This window comes from Hemicordylus capensis, chromosome 2 (genome assembly GCF_027244095.1).
Source record: "Hemicordylus capensis ecotype Gifberg chromosome 2, rHemCap1.1.pri, whole genome shotgun sequence".
Taxonomy (NCBI): Eukaryota; Metazoa; Chordata; class Lepidosauria; order Squamata; family Cordylidae; genus Hemicordylus; species Hemicordylus capensis.
The window spans coordinates 47,136,244-47,162,208 of record NC_069658.1 but is presented as its reverse complement, the minus strand read 5'-3'; the positions used below and the strand labels follow the sequence as shown (position 1 = coordinate 47,162,208).

At 43.6% G+C, this 25,965-nt stretch overlaps 1 long non-coding RNA gene across 1 annotated transcript in view; it reads right to left on the bottom strand.

The window, feature by feature from the left end:
- Positions 1–686: 686 nt before the first annotated feature.
- Positions 687–25,965, bottom strand: part of LOC128342245 (uncharacterized) — a 56,151-nt gene continuing 30,872 nt past the window's right edge. Inside the window, exons 2-3 of the long non-coding RNA XR_008314858.1 lie at positions 4,924–5,009; positions 687–904 (exon numbers count right to left, since the gene is read on the bottom strand). This is a non-coding gene — a long non-coding RNA (uncharacterized LOC128342245). The remainder of the gene's footprint in view (positions 905–4,923; positions 5,010–25,965) is intronic.

Genomic DNA, 25,965 nt, shown 5'->3' with positions numbered 1-25,965 from the left:
GTCCCTGGCATCTCCTGTCGGAGCAGCAAAAGACTCCTGCCTGAAACCTTGGAGAGCCACTGCCTGTTGTTGTTGTTGTTGTTGTTGTTTATTCGATTTCTACACCACCCTTCCAAAAATGGCTCAGAGCGGTTTACACAGAGATATAAATAAATAAATAAGATGGATCCTTATCCCCAAAGGGCTCACAATCTAAAAGAAACATAAGATGGAGCAAGAGTCACTGGAGGTACTGTGCTGGGGGTGAATTAGTGTTGGCAATACTGAGCTAGATGGACAACTGGTCTGATTTGGTATAAGACGGCTTCCAATGTTCCTAAAAAATAGCAAAAGAGGCCTTCTCCACTTGCTTCACATTGTATGCCACTATCATATAGCTTTGCCAGTAGCCACTGCACTGCGTGTCATTGCAGCTGTTCATCCTCTGGAGCAGGGATTCTCAGTCTTTGGTCCCCAGATGGTATTGGACTTCAACTCCCAAAATCCCCAGTTCAACCACATCTGGGGACCTAAGGTTGAGAACCCCTGCTCTGGAGCAACTGACACAAAGAGTCTCTATGCTTCTGCTGTCTGGCCATCCAAGGGGAGAAACCAGACCATAGAATATGGTCTCCAGTAAGATGGTTGCAATGCACTTGTCAGAGACTGGAAGTCCGATCCACAAAACAACGGCACCTGGATAAAATCTCTATGAAAGTTTATAAACAGATAATTGTTTAGGTGTAGGTCTCTATCTCAGAGTCTCAGAAGTAGGAATAACAACACAATACAAGAATTGCAGGACATTTAACAACTCAGGACAGCTAACAATAATCTAATGCAACCCATATGTTGCAGTAATTTCTTCTTTCCTCTCTCACTCTCTTTCTTTCTCTGCTTTCCTCTTCTTTCCTTTTCTTCCTTCCTTCATTGGATGAATAAGGGAGTAGGGGGTGGGTAAGAGGGTGGGATACAAAGATAATGGGGAACTGAATACATTGTACATGAGAAGAATGTTCAATAAACTATCAATTTTAAAAATGTCACAAGTAGACAATTTAATTAATCTGTTACCAGTGCTGCACAGCTTCAACCCATTAGTTGTTGTTGGACTACAACTCCCATCATCCCCAGCCACAGTGGCCAACAGTCAGGGATGATGGGTGTTGTAGTGCAACAGCTGGAGGGCCAAAGTTGTGCAACCCTTTATTAGGCAGACAAACAGACAAAACCAGCTAGAAATGCCACAGATACGTATCTTTAAAGGGAGGATAGGCAAAAACCATGGGAGATAGGTCTACCAGTGATGGGCCCTACCACCATGATCCCTAAACTGAACTTCCAGGAGCAGAAGTAATAAATCACCAAATAGCAGTTGTGCATGAGCAATAGTGAAGGAGATGTATTGCCTTCAGGTGCTGCTTGTGGGCTTTCCAGAGGCAACTGGTTGCCCACTGTGGGACATGAGATATTGGATTTGATGGGCCTTAGTCTGATCCATCAGGGCTCTTCTTATGCTCTAACAGACATTCAAAACCCAATTGTCAGTCAGCTTTACCCCAGCCACCAAAGGCCAGCTGTCACAGTCCCTTTAAGGCAGGGGTTCCCAACCTTCAGTACTTTGGATGTTGCTAAACTACAACTCCCATCATCCCAGCTACAGTTCATTGGCAATTATGGGAGCTATAGTTCAGCAGCATCTGGAGTACCACAGATTGGGGGAACCCCTTCTTTAAGACATTGCATCCTTAATGCTCTCGGCTCTGGGCGTGCAAAAGCACAGCCTGGGTGAAGAGGCTCGGGAGGACAAAACATCTGTATAAAGTCTCTTTCTTTGCAGGGTTCTGGGTACTCTGCTTTCACTGGGAAATGCAGCACAGCTGATTGGGATGCTGTACACTGGGGAGGCCAAGCTTAGGTGCCCACACTACTAGCAGCAGCAGCAGCATCCTCTTTCTGTCAGCTGCAGCTGGTATGGAGTTCTGGCTGGGGTGTAGCTATAATTGAATAAGTGGGAGAAACTCACTCCCCTGGGTTCCAGAGGAGGAGGAGAGCAAGGGCCCATCTTACCTTTTTATCCCAGGATCCACCCTAACCTTGCTATACCCCTGGGACTTCTGGCCCCATCTCTTCCTAGGTGTGGTCAAATCAAACATCAGTCAGATCCTCTAGGTCAGGGGTCCCCAACTTGGGTTCCACTTGGCCAAAGGCCATTGTGCTTGAGGATGCTGAGAATTGTAGTTCTACATGATGGGAGTTGTGTCCCTCTAGATGATTGGAGTTGTAGTCACAATCTTTAGTGGCTCCATGACTGGGAACCCTTGCTCTAAGATGTTAGCATAGCACTACTTCACTCGCAGACTCCCGGCAGTCAGCTGGTTATTGACAGTACCCACTCCATCCATGGGAGCATCAGAAAGACTGCCAAGGCCCCTCTCTGGTCCCTGGAGGAAGTGAGTGGTGCATCCTTAGGAAAATGATAGGAGTTGTGTCTGTCCCCCACAGCACCAGCTTAAATAGAAATGTGTGTTTGTTTGTTTGTTCGATTTCTATACTGCCCTTCCAAAAAATGGCTAAGGGCGGTTTACACAGAGAAATAATAAATAAATAAGATGGATCCCTGTCCCCAAAGGGCTCACAATCTAAAAAGAAACATAGGATAGACCCCAGCAACAGTCACTGGAGGTACTGTGCTGTGGGTGGATAGGGCCAGTTACTCTCCCCCTGCTAAATAAAGAGAATCACCACATTAAAAAGGTGCCCCTTTGTTGAACAAACACCAATAAAATAGGCTTGGAGTCTGAGAGGTCTCTTAGATATGAAAGTTTGACCATGGGGTGCTGTTGTATGCCTCCTTCCTACCTCAACAAGTTGCACTGCTGTTCTTCAGAGGACTCCTTTGGTGAGGCATAGGATCATACAACTGAAAGAAAGCCAGTTGACCCTCTTGCCTTCAGGTGACATATAAGGACATAAGAACAGCCCTGCTGGATCAGGCCCAAGGCCTATCTAGTCCAGCATCCTGTTTCACACAGTGGCCCACCAGATGCCTCTGGGGAGCCCACAGGCAAGAAGAGAGGGCATGCCCTCTCTCTTGTGGTTGCTCCCCTGCATCTGGTATTGAGAAGCATCTTGCCTCTTAGGCTGGAGGTGGCTTATAGCCACCAGGCTAGTAGCCATCGATAGACCTGTCCTCCATGAATTTGTCTAAGCTGCTTTTAAAGCCATCCAAGCTAGTGGTCATTACCACATACCATGGCAAAGGAATATCCTATAGTTAAATATGCACGGGCCTCTGCCTTGAGCTAGAATAGCCACGGAACAGTCGAACAGCTTATTATATCCAAATGCTCTTGCTTAAATAGCTTGCAGATTGGACTGCTAACATAGTCTACACACACACACATAACCCCCCCCACTTAATAATAAACAGAACAAAATAAAAATAAATTAACAAAATGCTTAGCTGCATGACTTCTTAAAAATATACAGGCATTACCTTCTGTAGCCTAATACATCTGGGCTTTGAAGGAAACATATACTAACAACAACATTAGCTCTCAATTTTTAAAAAGAGGCGAGGTGGGGTGGGGGGGGAGGGATCCTTTGTTTAAACTATGGCTGGCACTGGCCAAGAGCCAGAGCTTCAGCGGCAGTGTAAAAATTACCCCAAAATCACCACTATTCTTCTTCAAAGTTTGATTAAATACGCCAAAGTGGTGTTTTAAAGAAAGGTCAGTTTACCCCCTTTTGCTGCTATAGGGGATTATTCTAACATGACATGTTTGCCTCCTATTGTGAGTTGTGAAAATCCCCCTGTATCCAATGTGTTTTGTTTGGATTGAGATGGCATGCAGTTGATGGCTGTGACCTTCATGGTGGCTTAGATCCCTGGCTGGCACTGATTTTTGATTTAGTGCCGATCTGCTGCGCTTGTCACAGGCTGCAAGGTGCTTTCCATGCACTAATGGAACAGCTCAAGGGCAGAGGGGCCCTGTAAATGTCTATCTCTCACCAGCAATGTGTTAAATAGAGAGCTGAGTTTTCTACATGTGAATGACAGACACTGAAATTGCATATGGGAAGGAACACAGAGCTCTTGCACCCGGGCTGGGGTGGGGAAATAAATAGCTGCAATTGCTAAAAGTGCAAACCTGCTCCTTATTCCAGGTACTAATGAATATATATATGCAGAGAGTTAAAACAGAATGCTTAAGACAAATACTGATAATATATCTTCATTTAATAGGAGAGGGAGAGCAGTATACATGCAAGGTGCTGTATTAAGCACCGTTCAAGTGAAGGGAAGTACGCTGGGGATGGGCTCGTGCTTATGTGTCCAGCGATGCATCTAAAGTTGCTAATCAATTTTGTTCCTTAATGATATAGTGGGGGGGGGGGGTGAATTCAGCCAGAAATTTTGCCTTGTAAGAAATCATTAGATTATACTTTGTATGCCACGCCAAGCCAGAATTAGGAATGCATATATATTTATTGTAGTTGTGATGCTTCATGTAAAATATGGCCAAGATACTGATATTTCCTGGAATTAACACACACACACACACACACACCCATAAAAGCTTTTTTTAAAGGAGCTTTCCCCTAAATAAAGTATCTGTTTGTTTATTAGATTATCCTGCTTTTTTCTATGAGACCATATTAATCCAAAGTAATATAAAGGAATACGTGTTTTTAAAATGCCAAAATGATTTTTAAAACGAGTTGTCACATTATTCTAAATACACCTTGCAGTATTTTAAATGTCAGACTGTGCTCTATGAATTTTACAAACGGACTTAGTATTTCCCAGTGTTTGATACTGGCCGAGGATATGCTTTTGTAGTCATAAAGAGACCTACATTTGCATTATGATCACCCAAATAATTTAATTTTGTTCTTAGGAGAACTCCATAGCTCCATAGGGAATGAAACCCAGAGTACCTTCCTTGAGGTCAGTTGATCTGGAAGTCTAATTGGCACATCAGTTGAAGTTGTGTTGGGCTCTCACCATCCACGTCTACCTGCTTCTGGCTCAAAGGGACATAGTGGTTAGAATGCAGCACCGGGGCTTTGGAGACTTGGTTTCAAATCCCTGCTGAGCTATGCATCTCACTGGAGGACTGGAGGACATCACTATCTCCCAGCCTAACCTACCTTGCAGGGCTGTTTGTACACCATCCCAAACTTCTGTCTCTGGGCAGTAAAGAGCAACATAAACAAATTAGAACATAAATTAAATCCTTTCAACAATTTAAAATCACAAGTCTAGCTTAAAGGTTTGGGCGAATAAACATGTATTTAGAAACTTTTAAAAAGTTGTCACAGATGGGGAGGCTCTTATTTCAACAGGGAGCACATTCCAAAGTCTCAGGACAGCATCCAGCCCATCCCCGCCTCCAGGCAGGCATTTAAGGAGGTTATGCCTTCTCCCGATAATGTTGACATGGAGAAATAGATTTGGGTGTCATCAGCATACTGCTAGCACCCTGCACCGAATCTCCTGATGATCTTTTCCAGTGGTTTCATGTAGATGTTAAACAACATTGGAGGCAATACGGAGCCCTGAGGGACACCATACCAAAGTTCAGATTTTGAAGAACAACAGTCTCCAAGGGACACTATCTGGAACCTGCCCGAAAGGTAGGAGCGGAACCACTGCAAAGCAGTGCCCCCCACTCCCAATTCCCTCAGACGTTCCAGAAAGATACTATGGTCAATAGTATCAAAAGCCACCAAGAGATCCAAAAGGTCCAACAGAGTCATACTTCACTGTCAATTTCCAATTGGAGATCATCCATCAGGCTGACCAAGGCAGTCTCCACCCCATAGCCCACCCGAAAGCCAGTCTGAAATGGGTCTAGATAACTGGTTTCCTCCAAGACTGTCTGGAGCTGGGAGGCCACCACCCTCTCAATTACCTTGCCCATCCACAGAAGGTTGGAGACAGGCCTGCAATTACTCAACTCTGAGGGATCCAAGGCAGGCTTCTTCAGAAGTGGTATAATAATTGCCTCCTTCAGACAAGGAGGCATCCTGCCCTCCCTCAGAGAAGCATTTATTATCTCTACCAGGCCTTCTAAAACAACCCCCCTGTAAGATAGTACAAGCCATATCGGGCAAGGGGCAAGAGAACAGGTGGTAGGCTGCACCACTCCAAGCAGCTCATTCACATCCTCAGGAGTCACAAACTGGAACTGATCCAACCTAACCACACAAGAGGAGTCGCTGGACACCTCCACATCAGACACTGAAGTAACTGAGGTGAATGAGTCTAAGTCGGCCTGAATACGAGAGATTTCCCCCCACAAAGAATTCATTAAACATGTCACAGCAGGTAATCGATGGTTCCAAATTCTGATTCAAGGGAGGAGGGGCACATACTAGCCCTCTCACAAGCTTGAACAACTCTGCCAGACATGAGCATCTGGATGCAATATGGGCAGAAAGGAATCGCTTCTTTGCCATATGTATTGCCTGAGCATAGATCTTCAAATGTGTTCTACATTGCAATCTGTCGGATTTGAGTCAAGTCTTTCTCCACTTGTGCTCGCTTGCCGCTTCAGCCCCAATGTTATTTCTTCTGTCCCTCACCACCACTGGAATTGCCACCCCATAATCAGTGGATATGTGCCCTCTCTCCCTATCTCCAGATAAGCCCAAACACATTATAAAGCAATCTCACCCAGGACTAATTTCAGATTTTAGTAGGGGAGCAAGGTGAAAAGAGCTCAGTGAGGTGGACCAAGGTTCATGGCCATATATCCAAGAGCAGCTCTTGGATATATTCAAGATTAAATTTCAATAATGACAGCATGTTTTAAGAGCAGTGGTGCTGATCCTTTCTATTAATCATAATAAATATAGCAATATTATCACCTCAGGGACATATTTTCAGGAAGCACTGGTCAAATAATCATCCCCTTTTAAAAAGCAAATGCAGTTGTACCTTTGCCAGCTATTTCCAAGGACCATTTAACTGTTTATGACCAACATACTGAGTAAACGTTGTGCATGGGGAACATTTCTGCACATGCATTGAGGGGAGGTGTGATTTTTTTTTAACCATCCCGTTCCTTCTACAGGCACCTGTGTCCCCTGAAAATATATCCCTGAGGGCTCTGTGATCCTCGGGAACATATTTTTGTAAGGCAGAAGAGGCAATTGGCCAATCAGCCCAACTGCTCACCCAGTCACCCACTGCTTCCACTGCTGCCTCACCATATTCACTCATAAGGCTTGGGGCTCCTATCCCCTTAAATGCTGTACAGCAGGGGTGACTGAGTACTACCTGCAGGCTGGTGTTAATCAGGATTAGAACCCCAGCAATGTGGGAGAGGTTTTTAAACCCTTCAGACCGCACCATGGTCCCAATGAACATCCCTCCCCCAATGCTGCTATTTGCAGGGAAACATGTATAGCTGCTGATGGAAGCTTCTGTCCCAAAGCAAACTGCAGCTTTGGAACAGGAGGAAAATTCAGCTAGTTCTCTTCCTGTTTGCCCCTACACACAGAGCTGCTACTAAAAAGAAACCAGAAAACACACATGGCCAAGCTACGTGTCATAATGCATAGTTTGGCCCTCAGAGCAACAGGTCAGGATCTCCTAAAATTAGGTGGAAGCCTCTTCTGTGAGTCTGGGGAAAGAACCACAGCTCAGTGGAAGAACTTTTGCTGCAACTTCCTATGTCACCTAAAGTGCCTCTACCTGGTTTCTACTGGTCTCTGCTCCCCTTGCAGCCCCCACGCCACATGCCATCCTGTTCCCAAGGTTTCTCCAATCCTCAGCAGATGTTTTGGGGGAGGCACAGAGTCTTCCATGTGTGGCAAGGCATCGAGAAGTTCCCTTGAATGAGCCTCCTCCCACTCACACAGCTCTGCATACACACAGGGTTTATTGGGGAGTGAGTATTTATTTCTGTGCTGTTCATACTCTCGGCTGTGCTGAGTACATTCTTCAGTTTTCATCCACAAGTAAGGTCATGACGATATCCCAGAGTTTTCTGCTCTTTTTCTAGAAAGGAAGCATTTCTTTCTATCATGGGCAAACAAACAGCTCAAAAGTTATGAATTCCCCCTGCTACTGGGCAAAGAAGAGATACTATTTCAAGTGCTAACTGTAACTGCCCCTAACCAGATCCATCACAGCATCTCTAAAGTGGTTGTTGCTGGTGTCTCGTGTTCAAGTAAAGTTACATCCTTGAAAACTTTGGCTACAATCCAGATTAAATTACTCATGAGTAATCCCAGTGAAATTAATGACAACTTCTATTAATTTCAGTGGGACTACCCATGGACTCGATTACGACAGCAATGAATGCACCACTGAGAGACTTTAAAGGCCAAGTTGAAGACAGATAATCCTGGAGAGAATCTATCTATGTGGTCACTAAGAGTTGACACCGACTTGACGGCACTTAATCAATCAATCAATCAATCATGAGTAATTTAGTCTGGATGGCAGCCATTGTCTTTTATTCTAATTTTTTTTAACAAGAAACTGTAATTTATGAAATGAAATCTATACACCAGTACAAACAGTGCAGTATGTTTTCCATTATTGATATTCTCCAAGATACTATTTTAGAATATTCAGAATCAAAACTGAACATAGGAGAATCAAGGACAAAAACACCTGTAACAGATAACTACTTTTTATCCATGAAATCCTGAATTGGGTCAAGAAGAGAATTATGAGATTCAAATATCTTGGCAGAACTTTCTAAAAATATGAGGCAATTAAAAGAGAGGCAGGGATAGTTGCTAACACTGACTACCAAGGGCTATCATTGGAATACTGAGGCATGTGCACAGATTACAGTGAAATGCTTCTTTTGCCTTGCATGTATTGGTGAAATTGTTCAAGATCATTTTTCCCCCATTAACTTCTTCTCTGTAATGCTGCCAAGGTCAGGCAGATCTCCTGCATAAGTGCCAGTTGCTTAGGTTAAAGCTGCTGTGGGACAAAGTCTCTGAAAACATTTCTGCCTTTCATATTGGTGAACTGGTGTAAAACCTGGGCAAGTTTGTGTTGGCTCCGCTTCTGCCTGCCTGTCATTGCATTCTGTCACATTTCCCAATACGACTTCCCCAGTCCCTTCTGCATGCAGTAATACAAGCAAATAACAGAATACCCCCTTATCATTGGAGAGAGCCAGCGTGGTATAGTGGTTCGAGTGCTGGACTAGGACCGGGGAGACCCGAGTTCAAATCCCCATTCAGCCATGATACTTGCTGGGTGACTCTGGGCCAGTCACTTCTCTCTCAGCCTAACCTACTTCACAGGGTTGTTGTGAAAGAGAAACTCAAGTATGTAGTACACCGCTCTGGGCTCCTTTGAGGAAGAGCGGGATATAAATGTAAAAAAATAATAAATAATAATAATAATTGCGGAAAAGACATTTCAATCTACCTTTGCAACTTGTGGTGGTGGTGGTTCCCTCGCCCCCCATGAAAAAAAATCCCCCATGAAACATGAATAGAATAAGAACATAAGAACAGCCCTGCTGGATCAGGCCAAGGCCCATCTAGTCCAGCATCCTGTTTCGCACAGTGGCCCATCAGATGCCGCTGGAAGCCACAGGCAGGAGTTGAGGGCATGCCCTCTCTTACTATAGTAGTTGAACTGATAAATCCTCTTGTAATTGTCATTGGAAAATGATCTGTTGAAGAATGGCAACAATAAATGTTTTTTCAGACCTTCAGGTACTAGTGTTTTTCTTTTACCTTGCCAAAAGCCGACTTTTGTACAAAGCCAACTTTGTGTTTGCCTTTTCCTTACTTGAATGCAAATGTATAAGAGCAGGGTCCTGCAAAGGAATCTTACCTGTGCTGTTGCTGGCACTGTCAGTAGGCAGGTATATGCAGGAGCGACTCAAGGAAGCTAGTCACATGATTGCTCAAAACTGGGCCGGCTCCCTTAGCCCAGTTTCGAGCAAGAGAACCACCAGACTCACGGGTGAGCCCGGTGGTTCTCTGGCAGCTAGCCCACCTAACTACCCCTCACCCTAAATGAGGTTAATAAGCAAGTGCTCCGTTAACCTTGTTTATTTGATCGTGTGTCAACCGCGGCTGCTTGCAGCTGCGGCTGACACACTGGGGGAGAAAGGAGGGGGGACCTCAGGAAGGCATGCGGTGCCTTCCTGGGGTTCGGGGGACTGGGGCGCCGCGCAGCAGCGCTCCCCTTCCCCCAAAGCTCCCAACAGAGCTGCGGGTGGGTGCGGGAGCACCCGACTGGAGCAGCTGCTCATCCGGGTGGCCGATCCAGCCGCCCAGCAACAAGCGACTGCTTGGTGTGCAGGAAGAGCGGGCTAAGCCCATTCACCCCACACAAACCCTGTCTGGCACTTGTAGTGGCACTGCGGAAGATATTGGCAAGGAGGCCTAGTGGTGTGATCCACTTTTACCATGTAAACTTCTATACACTGCTTGTATCCATGTATCTAAAGGCTTCATTTTAGGCCAATCTAGCGTTAAACTTTAATAACCCTGTACTGTTTTGTATTGAAAACTGTGTGACCAGCTGCATTCCTGTACCCATATTTTGAGTTGATATTACTATGCCAATTAGTACCGTTAGGCCCGGATAAGGTTTACTTAAAACATATGCGTTAATTATCCACCTGGGGCAGGGAGGATGGAAAGAGGCACTGCCTGGGAGTGGAATGTACTTGGCTACTGGCCGAGCCCCTTGGTCTCTCACATGGGCTGCCGATAAGCGGGGCCCACAGCCCCTTTCTTGTGGTGGCTTGTGACAATTGTAACAGTGTAAGAAAGGCACACAGAGACACCTTAGTAAATTTGGAGCTTCAGTGTAGACCGAGATACGGGAAGATGCTACGGCGGCACCAGCTGGCAGGGGCCATGTCCTTTTTCGTCATCAAGGGGGCTCTCTGATGAAAGAGATCGCGTCAGACCAGGGATGTATGCTTTATCTTTTATTCTGCAATCCTCTTTAATACATTGTTCAGCTTTGTCTAATAAAACCTCTTTGGCATTTACACTGGTTTGAGCTTATTGTCTTCGGATCCCAAAGAAACCTGTTGGACACCGGCTGGCCACCGGTGCCAAGACAGCACTTCACACCAATCGTGTGAAGCTACTCAAGGTCTTGCAGTGCCTGAAGGGAGGCATCAAATATTGCCTTTCCCAAAGCCAAGCCTTGCAAGCTTTGAAAGTGATGCAGGGGGTAGAGAAGAAGGAGGGTTGCCAGCAGCTTTCTCTTCCTCCTCTTCTTCTTCTACTACTACTACTACTAATACTATGCTTGTTTATATACCATTTTTCAACCACAGTTTTCAAAGCAGTTCTCACAGAAAAACAAACATAAATAAAAAGGCCCCCTGTCCCCAAAGGGCTCACAATCTTAAAAACAAAAACATAAGATAGACACCAGCAACCGCCAGTGCTGTGCTATGGTCGGATTGGGCAGTTGCTCTGCTCCTGCTAAATTTAAGAGAACTGCCACTTGAAAAGGGTGCCATTTCACTCAAGTAGCAGGCTTCTTATGCGCTTAGCAGCAAGGAGTGTGAGGAGAGGCATTCCTTGCAAGGCTTGCAAGGCACAGATCGATCTCAAAGAGCTGTTCTGATGACAGCGGGGGGCGGAGGGCATTTTGTGGCCATTTTTGCTGCCTGGCTAGTGCCTCAGTAATCTACCTGAGGCAACGGCCTCACCATGAAAGGCTCATCCCTGGGTGTGTACATCCTAGCCCTATATTTGCATGGTTTTTATTAGGTTGTAGCTAGAACTGTGGACAAGCTCTCAAGAAAGGTCTTCTAATGTAGAAACTATCACCAATGTAGAAACTATCACAATGTAGAAACTATCACCACAGGTCAGAACTTACCAGCACTATCACTTCTTTGTACAGCACCTAGTTGCTGTATTTATTAATTATTTATTCGATTTTTATACTGCCCTTCCAAAATGGCTCAGGGTGGTTAGGGTAGGTACTTGATGATAGTTTTGTTGTTACTACAACAGAAGAGTCCAAAGCCACCCTAAAGGTGAACTGGTTGATTGTGGCATAAGCTCTCATGTGAAATATATCTGATTATGTTGGCTCTAGCTCACAAAAGCTTATGCCTCAGTTCCTGTGTTCATCTTGGTGCAACCTAATCCTACACGTGTTTACTCAGCAGTAACTTCCATTGAATTCAATGGGGATTATTCCCCATTATGTCTACCAGAAAGTAAATCTCACTGAAGTCAGTGGGACTTCCTGTCGAGTAATCATGCTATGCACACTTACTTGGGAGCAAGTCCCATTGGCTTATATGATGTGCAGGGTCACAGTTTTGTAACGCTGCCCTCTGATGCTGTTCTGAAGCAGCGAGTGTGGAAGCAATGTTTCTACAGATGTCTCCATTGTCACAAATCAAGAAACCTGCAGGAACACTGCTTTCGCAACCACAGCATCAGAACAGCATCAGGGCTTGCTTTGAAGTCCACAGCAGCCTCGGGGCACAGAATTACAAAGCCATAACGCTGCACACCATGTATGCCAATGAACTTAGCAGGACTTACTTTCAAATAAACAAGTATAGACTTAAGTTGTTAGTCTATAATTGCCACAGAACTCTTTGCTTTTGCTACTAGAAGGCTAACATGGCTATTCCTTTAAAATTATCGTCATTATTACTATTATTAAAGGCACTGACAGTTTGTGGATTATGCTTTTGGGTTTCTTAATCAATTCTCCACAAATGTTCATGTAAACTATTAATGAAATAATATTTAAAAAGAAAAATGTTCCTAGAATCCTGCAACATTTTAATGCCTCATTAAAATCATTAGTAATGCTAATATTAGGAAGAACTTCCTTCATCTTTCAGGGAACCCCAAAATAAATCATAATCAAACATTTACTAATGCACAGGCAATGAAGTAATTTATACGTTGCTGGCATATAGGCATCACAGCCTCTTTGCAAGATGATCTAGTAAGGTCATACCATGAAAACATTTGCAACTAGTTCTGCCTTTGGAAACTCACTGTAGACAATATTCTCTTCTAATTTTCATTAAACACACTGAAGTGTGTGTGTGTGTGTGTGTGTGTGTGTTATCTATGAGAAAAATATATAGCATGCCTATCATCCAGCCGGGGCTTTCGCAGAACTCTAGATGCAAACAATGACATGCTTCACTGACCTGAATGACTTACAAAAGCCATTTATATTCAGTACTCTCATTTAGGCTATCTTTAAAAATGAGTAAGAGACATATATTAATAGCAAGAAACGGGGAGGATGATTGCATCACTACCCATCTCCAGACTTATTGCAACACTTCATTCTCCATCAGTTCAACTGACATGGGAATGTAAATGTCGTATATAATAGTCAGATAAAATTTTTACTACAGGAAGGGAAGAAGCCAAGATGCATCATTTCCAACATTTTGGGGCCCAAGTTAGTCCAAGACACCCATCTCACACACAGGCCCTGGAATAAGGGACCCCTCACCCATTACAAAATTCCTACATGGAAGACGAACATGAAACCTGGGTGTATGTTGTCACATATGTGGATTGTCATGTGTGTAAATAGCTTTTTTGGGGGCGTGTTTTGCCATTGGTTCCACAGTATTTGTAGACTACATGTTACATGCAGTCAATTGTTTAAGTACAAACATGGAGCTAATGTATAGTGTCTGATCATTACAAAAGGCAATCTACATGTGGGGCCCTTTGCACATAATGGCACATTATGGACCTGCAGCTTGCCTCCATCCCCCGCTCCCCTGCGCGATCCCATATGATCACAATCCCAGTTTGGGAGCTGGCAACAGGAGCAGGACTGGCTTCACAGGCTTCCTCCAACCCTGGAAGGACAATGGGAAGGAAGCCCATGGGAAGACCTTCTTCCATTAACTTTGATTTGGGGTAAAATCCCAATCCAGACAACACAGAGGAGGTAATGGGCCCTCAGATGGGTGAGTGAAACTCACTACAGATGGAGGGTTCATTCCGAGGTTTGGTAGCGAAATAAGAACCATGGTTGGTTCCAATCAACATGGTGGGTGACCCCGAGGTGAGTTCACCTCAGGTTCCCCATTATCTTCTAGGGCGGCTGTGGAATTCCCATTATTTTCTATGTGTGCTTTCCATACTGGAACTTGGCAGTGTGTGAAGTGCCTCATGTAGTATGATTCTATGCATGTTTACTTAGAAGTAAAGCCCACTGAGTTCAATGGGACTTACTGTAAAGTAGGTTTGGCTAAAAAAGCAGCCTGTCTTATTGGTCACAAATGGAGATGGGACGTTGGCAGGATGGACTTGTGATAAAAGGCCAAGAGAGACATATTTTGAATGCATTCAGGTCAAGAGGACCATTCTATATTGTTCTGAGACGATCTTTTTCCACCATTCAGACTGGCAGATTATGATGCAGGGAGTAAGACCTTTGCTACAGCATATGGTGTGACTTGCTTCCTTGGACTATATCTCTGTTGGATCCAAAGGTTCACTTCCTCTGACTGATGGAGTTTCTGTTGGAAGAAGGAACCTTGGGATCCAAAGCTATATGTTTATGGGTGTGCAACTAACAACCCAGTCTTACAGAGCACTGCACTGAGCGTGCCGCTCATAGGAGGGAGTGTACAGGTCCCATTACCAGTCAACAGGGATCAAGCCCAAGCGCAGTAATGTCTTTCTGTACTCCTCCACTTCCTCTACATAAAATGGCTGTACCATGCAAGTAACAACAGAGGGACAAAACAGGGGATGAGTGAAAATGGGAGATGGGCCTGTAGATGTTGTTTTACAGGCCCAGAACTGGAGCTACCAGTGAAACACAATGCTGATTTCTCCTGCTAGTAAGGAGGGTAGAAGTACAAGTAAGATGTGGCAAATTTGCATATATTTGTTTATTTTGCAAAATTTATTCTGCTCCTGGTTCCAGGTTTTCAAAGCACGTAAGCTTCATTTCCAATGATTTTAGCATTTCTAGCAAGACTGAAAGAATGGAAAGAGGAAAGTGTATGAAGATTTGGGACAGCTGAACAGCTGGGGTGAGGGATAAGGAATTGTGGCTACAAAGGAGGAAGAAACAGCTGTAGAGTGCATGGTCCTGATGCCCTGTTTGCTAATCTGCTGAGTCCCTCTCTGGATTCTGAAATATTATCAAGAGCTGGTCTTGTGGTAGCAAGCATGAATTGTCTCCTTTACTAAGCAGGGTCCACCCTAGTTGCATTTGAATGGGACACTATATGTGAGCACTTTAAGATATTCCCCTTAGGAGATGGGGCTGCTCTGGGAAGAGCAGAAGGTTCCAAGTTCCCTGCCTAGCACTAGCAAGATGAGTCTGAGAGAGATTCCTGCCTTCAACCTTGGAGAAGCCACTGCCAGTCTGGGAAGACAATATTAAGGTAGATGGACTGATGGTCTGACTCGGTATATGGCAGCTTCCTATATTCCTATGTTTTGACGCCTTCCTCCATAATCAAAACAGCTTTGGAAATAAGTGGCTGATACTTTCAGGATCCCAAACTGTGCTACACCACCACATTTTGCACATGGGCATTACTTCTATCAATGAACAGAACTTTGTCTATAAGTACCTCTAGTGTGGTGTTTTCTGTCTTTGGCATTTTATAATTTGGATGGTGTGAAAGTCAACAATATGTTCCAAATGCACAAACAAGGAATCAAGTAAAAAAAGATGTTCAAACTCATTTTTCCAACATTTATGGTTAGTAAATCCATTTCAAGATCTAAAAAGCTGTCTGAAGATTTCCCCATTTAGATTTTAAAATCCCAGAACGTAAATTCCACAGACTAAATGCAACATTGAGGGTCATCATCAGTGCCTTAGAAGAAATACAATCATGCAAATTATATTATGCCATGTAAGTAAATATGCAAATTAGCTGTCAGCCTTCAGATCAGGATATGTTTTTAATATGGTATTCCGGACTGAACAAGTTACCTGCATCTAATCAGTAGAGTTATCCACATACTTTTCACAGACAGCTTTCAATATAATTCCCAAACATGTTCAACAACACATGCATGAAGATATCCCAATTGTCATTAAAGACCCAGATAGTTCTTGTGCATGTTAATATTGTACACTATGCAGATAGGACTGTGAATTCTTTCTCAGGTAAAATTCCCATAAGACTAATCTGGCAAAGCTATAGAATATTTGGCCCACAGTCATGATAAATTAAATACTGAACTAATGCCACCAATGTCCAGCAATCCTCTCTTTTTAACAGCCCATTTTGCATCGCTTTTAAAATTGTTCTTCCACTTTACTGGAATACACCTCTTCTGTGTACCCAGTTCTTCCTGGGCAAACTGAAGGCTATACAATGCTTCTGTTGAAGTCAATCATATTTTGCAGTTATGGACAAATCTGTCTTCCCATATGGTTTTGAGTGGTTTCTCCCCCCACACCCCACCCCATTTTGGGCACAAGAAATGGTCACAGCTGAGAGCATGTTAAAAGTTCTGATACTAAATGTGAAGAGCTTTTGGATTACACAGTCCTGTGCAACACAGTTCTACTCATATTGAATAATAAAAAATGTCATCTGAGCCAATTTGGATTCTATTCATGGACATACTTGACTGTCATTTTAAAACATAATATTACCAGGACCTACACCTCTTCTCAAAATAGTGGTATTTTTTGTTTGTTTGTTTTATCTTGAATAGCCTATCTTTAAAGCACTTTTACTTCCAAACTAGATCATGGACTATGATGATTTCTGCTTTAATTTATGTTTTTCTTTTAAAAATATTTTTGTTGTCTCTTAAAATGTGCAACATTCTTCAGAAACAAACATGGTTTAAGAATGGGAAAATCATTTGTTTTGGAAACAAAATCAGCTACATCATTCTTTACCAATATGTTTCCATCACAGCTAAAATTAATTGTTCCAATCTAGTAAGCTACAGAAAAAAATACAGTCGACAAAGGGTGAAATATGAACATCAATGGTAAGTTTTGAATTTACCCTATTTATCTTGAACGTAAGATCTCATGACCCACTAAAATTCAGTTCACAGTGTTTTATGAAAAATAATGGCTGAAATTGAATGTCTTAATTTACATTTAATGCAATTAAGAATGGTTTAAATTATGACTGATGAACAGCACACACAGATGTCAGTCAGTTTCATCAGAATAAATTGAAGTCAGTGTCAATGAATGCTCCACTGATAAATCCCACTTTACATAAAATTAATAAAAATAAGGAAATATAATCCTTAACTAATTGCAAAATGTGCTGGAATTCCCCTGAATTTTGGAAAAGACAAGAAAAAGAGGAGGAAAGTGTAGCTAATAAAAGCTGTGAAATAGTTTATAAAAATGATTTTTATTCACAAAGTGTACTGCCTAAGAAATTCTGTCAAAATGACCAGAAGGTTTATGATTGAGAAAGCTCCTATATGGCAATTTTTACTCCATGCACTGGAAATCAGGAAAAAGCATATTTTTGGAATAAATTTAAGGAACAGCACCCAGAAATTCTAAGGCATATTCTGGTAGGTACCCCAGATGTCCCTCCTTCCTGAGAATCAGAATCCCAACTTCCAGTACTATCTGGTAGCACAATTCTATGAAGCAATTTTCACTCCAGAGGCACAAACAGTGGTTTGTGTAGCTACGGCTAAAGCTAGATCCTGACAAATCCAGTTCCTGCCAGGGGTATTTCCTTTCTAGCACCTTCCTTTCAGGCCTTTGGGCCTCCATGGTGACACAGACTGGAACAATCTCTCCCCTCTGCCTGGAGAGTCCAGAGTGTCATCCCACCTTATGCAGAACTAAGTCCTAATTGTCATGGTCAAGATAACTTCAGGACTCATGGATGATCCATGGAAGCTTTTTACTGCTTCCTAGATGCTCTTGGGCCAGCATCTACCCTTTATCCTCCAAGGTGGAGTGGTCAGGCGCCATACTGGACTCAAAGCCATGCAAGCCTTTGAGTCCAATCTGGCACAATTTCAAAAGAAGTGACAGTCACGTTCAAACAACTGACAAGATAATTTTTGACATGCTATTTTGTGCCCATGTATTGGCTTTTCAAAGAAATCGGGTTAGCATATTACATGGAGACTGCATGTCCCAGATGGATTTGTGAACAAGATCCTAGATTCTTGATGGGTCCTCAGGGGCAGATTAAGCTTTTTGCCACCCATAGGCAAAAAGGCTTTTGCTGCCCTTTTACTTTGGTTTTTTTAAAAAGTTTGCATTTTTTAAAAAAGGTAAAAGGGGGGACTTTCTCCTCGTCCACTCCACCCTTGCTGCAGCCGCCGCTGCCCACAGAGAGGGGCGGCAAAATTTGAGGAGGGGCAAAATTTGCTGCTCCTCAAATTTTGCCACCATAGGCAAATGCCTACTCTGCCTCTCCGTTAATCCACCACTGTGGTTCCTATTAACAGAATCAGCTTTGGAAACATGATTTGGGATTACTAACTCTCATACCTCATGTAAGTACTAGAGTTTTCAAATGAACCCCCCAAAAGGTTTGTCTTTCTCTTCTGCAGGTGAAACTTTTCTCAACATGGAGGTAAGCATGATCAATTATTAAAGTCTGCAGAGGAAGCTGCTGTTAAAGGCACAGGAGCTGAAACCAATTTAAAAGTTGGCAACCCTAGTAGGCAATAGAGGTGTGCATGGGACAGATGCTGCAGTTCGGTCCAGATTTGGACTGAACAGCTTGGCTGGTTGAACCAATGAACTAGCTCAAAACGGTTCACACTAGTTCATGACCGAACTGTTCAAACCAGCCCAGTTTGCAGCCAACCGGTTCAATCATGAACTGGTTTGGCACATCTCCCTAGTATGCAACTCACACAACCCTTCTAAAAAGCCAACCCGTGAGTTACTTTGGAAATAGCCTTGAGATCTGGTTGATCTTTATTCTATGTCTTGCTAGGTCACACTGTACGTCTTTCAGAAGGTGTGTGTTGCCATTACCTCTCCATTCTGGAATATCAGATTAATCAGGATACCTTAATTATGTATTCATTCTGGTTGAGGATATTCATTGTCTGTATGTTAAACAGTTGGCTGTCCTACCTCTCCTCATACAGTATGACCACCCGGAGACTCTCTTAGACAGATCAATTGAAAAATAGCTTATCGTAGAAGAGTTTTGAATTATTGATGTAGATCCCTCCCTTGACCCAAAAAATCACAATGATAAAGTTCTGTCTTCTACATCACATTGCACTGTACTATATTCCTTATCCTTGCATTGTTGACATAGTACATCCAATCGAGCTGCCTTCTTTGGCTTTCAGCCTAGACTCTGGTGCTGGGGTAAACAATGTATACAGCTGGAAACTGAGTTTGTGGGTATTTGCAGGTGCACTTATGTAACATGTATACAGACATGGGGAATTCAACCATGGGCTACGCAACCCTCAGTGACATAAGGCTTGTTCCCATGTTCCTCATTTGTGCAGGTGGCGCTCCCAACCAGAGTAAGAGAGCTGGACACGCTCCCAATTGGCAGTCATGAGAACTCCAAAATCAAGGCATGAGAGTGGGAGAAGGATCATTTGGGACCTGGGTTGGATGGGTGTGCCCTGCCCAGGTTCTTCCGCCAGCATTTTACCAAGGGTGATGAAAAGCCGTCCAACCCAGCTCCTGTCTCCCACATGAGCACTCTCCTCTCCTCCTATTTTGATTCTGGAGTTTTCACAACCACCAGTCGGGAGCACACCCAGCTCTCTACCCTGGCTGAGCTCTTCTTGCCCAGATGAGGATCATGTAAATGAGCCTATATTTTCAGGAGTCACAGTGGGCTTCAGAGGCAAGGGGAAATTGATTTTTTTCTCCTCCCCACTAGGACCAGCACAGTGTTAGTATCACAAGTGCTGTGTTAGTCTGTATCTTGGCCACTCTTTGTATTATGCCTTCACCTGTTTGTGACTGAATCTTAGGATGGAAAGATGGTTCTAGGGTGAAACACTGGTACTCCCCGGCTCAAATGAATCCTAACAATATACTCTTTATGGAGATGCACCATTATTAGTGCTAATGGGCCAAGGTTCCTTGTTTAGTTATTTTGTTTACTGGTCCAGAAATCACAGCTGCAGCAGAATATGAGGAAGCTCAGGCACAAATATATTAGACCACATGAAGTCACCATCTTGCCTGTGCTGTATGTTTCCTTTCTTTCTTCTTTTTTCCAATGCTATGTCCACTCTCATTTTCAGTAGCTTAAGTGATGAGGCTTCACACTTTCCCTTGAGACATGGCTCCACAGTTGTATAGATTTGACTGTCAGGAAGCTTTTCATGATGTTTAACCTAAATTTTCCTTTTCTTAATTTTATGCCATTACTCCTACTTAGGTCATTTTCCCCCAGGCGCACACTTTGATCCACAACGCTGCTATACTGAATTCCCTTGATTTTTTTAAAAACCAAAAACTTATTTTGGTCATGATCAAAATACATGTACCTGAATCTAAATCCCAAAGAAATCAGTGGGACTTACCTCCAGGCATGGGCATCTAGAGAGGGGGCAATTCATGAATTACTCTTCATGGGGCTGACCTTGAAGGATATTTGAAACTGAAGCTCGTGCAAAAGACGGCACCTAGGGGCTTGTTCGGAGCTGCCTGCTAGGATCATATTATGCCCATTCTGCACGAGCTGCACGGACTGACAGTTTGTTTCCAGGTCCAATTCAAGGTGCCTGTTTTGATAATTAAAATCCTTAACAGTTTGGGCCCTGCATACCTGAAGGACTATCTGCTCCTGAAGGTTTCTGCCCATCTGTAAAGGTCATTAGCCGGGGCTCTGCGCCATGTGCTGAAAATGAGGTAGGCTCAATTGTCATATGCAGGACCTTCTCAATAATGGCCCCAGGCTTTGGAATGCTGTCCCAATGGACATCCACTTCTCAGTCTCCCTCACAGCTTTTAAGAGGCAGGTAAAGCCCTGGCTTTTTACTCAGGCATTTTTATCTTAAGAGGTGCTGCTTCCCATCAATTTGCATCAAGGAACTTCCAAGGAATTTCCATCAAGGAACACAAACTCTGGCAAAAGAAATGCAAGGTGACAATAAGGGAGGCAAAAAGAGAGTTTGAGGAACATTTAGCCAAAAGTATCAAGGGGAATAACAAAAACTTATTTAAGTACACCAGAAGCAGGAAACCTGCCAGGGAGGCGGTTGGGCCATTAGACAATGACGGAGTGAAAGGGATTATTAAGGAGGATATGGAGGTTACAGAGAAGCTAAATGAGTTCTTTGCATCTGTCTTCACGGCAGAGGATACTGAGCATATACCTGTTCCTGAACCAGGCTTTTTAGGGATGGAGGCTAGAGAGCTGAATCAGATAGTAGTGACAAGAGAAGGTGTACTAAACTGTCTGGAAAAACTGAAAGCTAACAAATCACCAGGGCTGGATGGCATCCATCCAAGAGTCCTCAAAGAACTCAAACGTGAAATTGCCGACCTCCTCGCTAAAATTTTCAACTTATCCCTGAAATCGGGCTCTGTACCAGAGGACTGGAGAGTAGCAAATGTAATACCAATTTTCAAAAAGGGACCATGGGGCGATCCGGGAAATTACAGGCCAGTTAGCCTAACGTCCGTTCCAGGCAAATTGATGGAAAGCAACGAGTGTGTGAATCAAGATGATCCAGTTGACATAGTATACCTGGACTTCCAAAAAGCTTTTGACAAAGTTCCTCATCAACGACTCCTGATGAAACTTAGCAGTCATGGGATAAGGGGACAGATACATGTGTGGATTGCTACCTGGCTGAAAGACAGGAAACAGAGGGTAGGTATAAATAGAGAGTTTTCACAATGGAGGGAAGTAAGATGTGGGGTCCCCCAGGGATCTGTACTGGGACCGGTGCTTTTTAATTTATTCATAAATGATCTAGAAGCAGGGATAAGTGGCGAGGTAGCCAAATTCGCAGATGATACCAAACTCTTCCGGGTAGTGAAATCCAAAACGGATTGTGAGGAGCTCCAAAAGGATCTCTCCAAACTGGGGGAGTGGGCGACAAAATGGCAAATGCGGTTCAATGTTAGCAAGTGTAAAGTGATGCACATTGGGATGAAAAACCCCAACTTCAAGTATATGCTGATAGGATCCGAGCTGTCAGTGAATGACCAGGAGAGGGATCTTGGGGTCGTGGTGGACAGCTCGTTGAAAGTGTCGACTCAATGTGTGGCAGCTGTGAAAAAGGCAAAAGGGGATGGAAAATAAAACGGCTAATATTATAATGCCCTTATACAAAACTATGGTGCGACCACACTTGGAGTACTGCGTACAATTCTGGTCACTACATCTTAAAAAGGACATTGTTGAACTGGAAAAGGTGCAGAAGAGGGCAACCAAAATGATCTGGGGCTTAGAGCACCTTTCTTATGAGGCAAGACTACAACACCTGGGGCTTTTTAGCTTAGAAAAAAGATGACTGCGCGGAGACCTGATAGAGGTCTACAAAATCATGCATGGTTTGGAGAATTTGGAGAGAGATACATTCTTTTCCCTCTCACATAACACTAGAACCAGGGGTCACTCCATGAAATTGATTGCCAAGAGGTCTAGGACCAACAAACGGAAGTACTTTTTCACACAACGTGTGATCCACTTGTGGAACTCTCTGCCACAGGACGTGGTGACAGCCAACAACCTGGATGGCTTTAAGAGGGGTTTGGATAACTTCATGGAGGAGAGGTCCATCAATGGCTACTAGTTGGAGGGCTGTGGGCCACCTCCAGTCTCAAAAGGCAGGATGGATCTGAGAACCAATTGCAGGGGAGAAATGGCAGGAGAGAGGGCACGCCCTCAACTCCTGCTTGTGGCTTCCAGCAGCATCTGGTGGGCCACTGTGAGAAACAGGATGCTGGACTAGATGGGCCTTGGGCCTGATCCAGCAGTGCTGTTCTTATGTTCTTATGTTTTCTTTGCTATTATTGATGCTGCTTTTTATGTGCTGTATTTTTTACTGTTTTATTGGTTGTTTTAATTTTTTTATAGATTTTATTGTTTTTAACATGCTATGAACCATTTTGGGATTCTGTAATGAAAGGCAGTATATACATTTGGCAGATAGACAGATAGACAGATAGACAGATAGATAGATAGATAGATAGATAGAATAAAACCCTGCTGTATTTTGATTTCTAACTATATACTTGTAGTTAGAATACCTGTATATTTTGTCCCTCACGCCACCCCAGAAAAGCCCTTTGGACACCCATGACTCCAAACCATGGTTTTCAGAATGAGGAAACTGCCCCATTTAATTAATTAATTAATTAATTATATTTCTATCCTGCTCTTCCTCCAAGGAGCCCAGAACGGTGTTCATGGTTATGTTTATCCTCACAACAACCCTGTGAGGGAGGTTAGGCTGAGAGAGAAGTGACAGGCCCAGAGTCACCCAGTGAGTTTCATGGCTGAATGGGGATTTGAACTCGGGTCTTCCCGGTCTGAGTCCAACATTCTAACCACTACACCACACTGGCTCAACTGACAACAAATCATCTTAAATCCAAATATTTGAGCCCAATTGTTGTGCATAATTAATCCTATCATTTTTTATTCCAGTATTTTTTATTTATTCCTCTCATACATCTGTGGACCGTTTCCATGTTCTCCTCTCTCTCCTGTCCCAGTCCTAAATGCATTAGCCCCAATCCATTGGACAGCAGGCTGCACAAGGCCGACAAAATAACTGCCCGGGGCATGAACTTGGAGCACATACAACCTCTGTGAGGCAAGGCATGAGATCACCAAAAAGGAAACCGATGGGAAAACTCAGGTGTGTGTATGTATATAGTACCTTTTCACCTCTTGACAGAAGAAATCAGAGCTAGTCCAGAATCCGAGCTAATCCAGAATCCCCATATTTGCCACCCAAGTTCCATGTGGGAAGGGAGAGTACAAATACAACAAAATCTATACACAGATTTTAACTGAAGCCCTTTTCATACATTATGTTGTACTTGTGTTCGGATATCTGTACACATGTACTGGTTTTTGTGTGAATGACTGCACCTGCCTTCACTTTAAAAGTGAACCTGTGTACAGACCCCCTGAAATGCAGGATACGGATAAGAAATGTAGTGCTGTACTTCCATTCAGATTCAACATAACACGTGATTAACTGTATCTACGCTCAGATCTCTCCGTGTGTGTGTTCTGTACCTAGATTGCATGAGTGCTGAACGTAACGTGTGAATAGTGCTATTGTGTGAATTACATCAATGGGATATACTTCTCACTACTTTGGACTGAGAAGCCAGACATGCCTTAGCCAAGCACAGGGGTATAGCGACAGGGGGGCAAATCAGGGCAGTGCCCCCCTATGGAATCTGACAATATGACCATTATGCCCCCCCCTTGCATATGAAAGTTTCTTTTATATGGAGAAGAGACAGTCTTGCAGTAGTGAGCATGAATTGTTTTCTTTGCTAAGCAGGGTTCCCCTAGTTTTTATTTAGATGGGTGACTACATGTGAGTGCTTTCTGCTGTAAGATTTGTTGCAGTTATTCCCTTAGGGAATGGGGTCATAGCTCAGTGGAAGAGCATCTGCATGTTTGCATGCAGAAGGGTGCAGGTTCACCCCGGCCATCTCCAGGTAGGGCTGGGGAGGACTCCTGCCTGAAACCTTGGAGAACCGCAGCCAGTCAGCATAGACAATACGGAACTTGATGGACCAAGGGTCTAACTTGCTCTAAGGCCATTCCCTGTGCTCCTGTGTCTTTATGTGTACACACAGCACAATGAAAACATACAGTTAACTGTAACAAATAACTAGGGGTTAATCTGTGAATCCAAAATGGGGGCAGGATGGAAAATGGGGAGATTATTTCAGAAAGACAGGCAAAGCAGAGTAAGGTAGGATCAAACAGAGTCCATTTAAATGAATAAGTATGAAGTTTGAAGACAAATCTTGATGGATGGATGGATGGATGGATGGATGGAGGAGTTGACAAACCTAAGGCTTTGCAACTGGAGGAAGCAAAAATGGAGAGGAAACGATTGCTATGTAACGCAGAATATCACCCTCAGCCAGGCCCTATAGGTGGTGGATGTTATTAATGCATCTTTGGTGTTTAGTAGACCTGTGCAAAGGCAGGGTCACTTCAGGCTTCCGAAGAGTCTTCAGTTTGTCCACTTTCCCACTTCAGTCCCCTTTCAAAGGGATCCTCTTTGCTTTGAACTGAACCATTTAGCAACTTTAAGCTTCACTTCAGTCCCCCTTCTCCCTCCTCACCCCATGCCCCTCAAACTACTTATCAGGACTGGCAAGGGCAAGGAAAAATGCCACTAGTCTTCACTCCCTGCCGTGAGAGATCAATCAGCTGCCTTCAAGGGCTTTACTTGAAAAGGGACTTTTTAAAAAACCTTTTCCTTTGGTGACCCAGGATACTCATGGGATTGGTAGTCTTTTCTGAGACTAGGCCAGTACTGTAATTATTTATTTTACTTAATCCTCCTTTTAGTCCTCCCAAATCTCTTCTTTAAGATTGCATTGGTTGCTTCCTGACCTATTACACATGTCGCTGATTGTAACATTAAAATTGAACAATATAAATCAAATCAACATGTATTTGTTAAGTACTATGCATGCTTCATAGCACTCATTACTAGGGATGTGCATGGAACTGGTTCAGAGGCCCATACAGGGGACTTCTGGCCATATCCGGCCAACGGGGGGCAACGGGGCAGCAGGGAGGTACGCTGCCGCACTGATCAGCTTTCTTAACAAAGGACGCCAGCAGGGGGAAAGCGGCAGGAGGGGTAAATGCACCCTCCCTTGCTCTTAAAGCGGCACCCTCACCACCTTCGAACCGCCCCGCCACAGTTCCATGCACATCCCTACTCATTACTGATACACAGGCTCCAGCCACAGTCCACTCTTGAAAATAGTTTTGAAGATGAACCAGTTTAAAATAATTCTGGGAACTGGCTAAGGTACTGAAAATCGCTAGCCTGTTCTCATAGAACTACAATTCCCAGAGCACTTTCAAGCTAGTTCCAGTT